The following is a 1,393-nucleotide window of genomic DNA, read 5'->3' as shown; positions in this document are numbered from 1 at the left end:
GAGAGAATAGAGAGGAGAGAGGGAGAGGAGAGAGGAGAGAGGGGAGAGAGGAGATAGGGGAGAGAGAGAGAGGAGAGAGAGGAGAGAGGAGAGAGAGGAGATAGGGGAGAGAGGGGACAGAGAGAGAGGAGAGAGAGGAGAGAGAGGAGAGAGGAGAGAGAGGAGAGAGAGGAGAGATGGAGAGAGAGGGGAGAGAGGGGAGAGATAGGGAGACGGAGAGAGAGGAGAGATGGAGAGAGAGGAGAGAGAGGAGAGAGGGAGAGAGAGGAGAGGGGAGAGAGAGGAGAGGATATAGGAGAGAGAGGAGAGAAGAGAGGAGATAGAGAGGAGAGAGGAGAGAGGGAGAGGAGAGAGAGGAGAGAGGGAGGGAGGAGAGAGAGAGGAGTGAAGAGAGAGGAGATGGAGGGGAGAGATAGGAGAGAGGGGAGAGGAGAGAGGGGAGAGGAGATAGAGAGGAGTGAAGAGAGAGGAGATGGAGGGGAGAGAGGGAGAGAGGAGAGAGAGGATAGAGGAGAGAGGAGATAGAGAGGAGAGAAAAGAGAGGAGATGGAGGGGAGAGATAGGAGAGAGGGGAGAGAGGAGAGAGGGGACAGAGAGAGAGGAGAGAGGGAGAGAGGGGAGAGAGGGGACAGAGAGAGAGGAGAGAGGGAGAGAGAGGAGATAGGAGAGAGGGGAGAGAGGAGAGAAGGGAGAGAAAGGAGAGGAGATAGAGAGAGGAGACAGGGGAGAAGAGAGAGGGAGAGAGAGGAGAGAGAGGAGAGAGGCGACATACATGGAGTCCACACAGACTCTGCAGTTGCTAAGCGCTGATTGCGCTGACTGCCATGCAGCCTAGAGTAGACTGTGGCACACAAGGCCGGATTAATGCACAGGCTAGATATGGCTGCAGCCTAGGGGCCCCACCTTTCAGGGGGGGCACTGGCTAGATATGGCTGCAGCCTAGGGGCCCCGCCTTCCAAGGGGGCCCACAGGCTAGATATGGCTGCAGCCTAGGGGGCCCCCACCTGCCAGGGGGCCCCACTGGCTAGATATGGCTGCAGCCCCACCTGCCAGGGGGCCCCACAATGTATTCAAGAGTTACGTAGCTGTGGTGTGTGCGTCCATATTTCTTTTTGTATTATTAAAAAAAAAAAAAATTGACAGGATAGTGAATCTAGTGACAGGAAGTAAGTGGGCAGAAAAAGATGGGCAAGGGTCGGCAAAGGACCCGGGCCAAGAATCGAACCCGGGTCAGCCGCATGGTAGACGAGTGCCCTACCGGTTGGCCATGGTAGGGCCGTGTGTCCATGTTTCAAATGTAGACATGGAGTGCTGTACATCCTTGTATGCTTTAGATCAGTGGTTCCCAAACTTTTCCCACACGCACCCCCTTGTACATTTCAATGTGGTCCGC

Source organism: Engraulis encrasicolus, chromosome 1, assembly GCF_034702125.1.
Source record: "Engraulis encrasicolus isolate BLACKSEA-1 chromosome 1, IST_EnEncr_1.0, whole genome shotgun sequence".
Classification (NCBI taxonomy): Eukaryota; Metazoa; Chordata; class Actinopteri; order Clupeiformes; family Engraulidae; genus Engraulis; species Engraulis encrasicolus.
The sequence above is the reverse complement of the archived record's forward strand: the minus strand, read 5'-3'. Positions refer to the sequence as shown.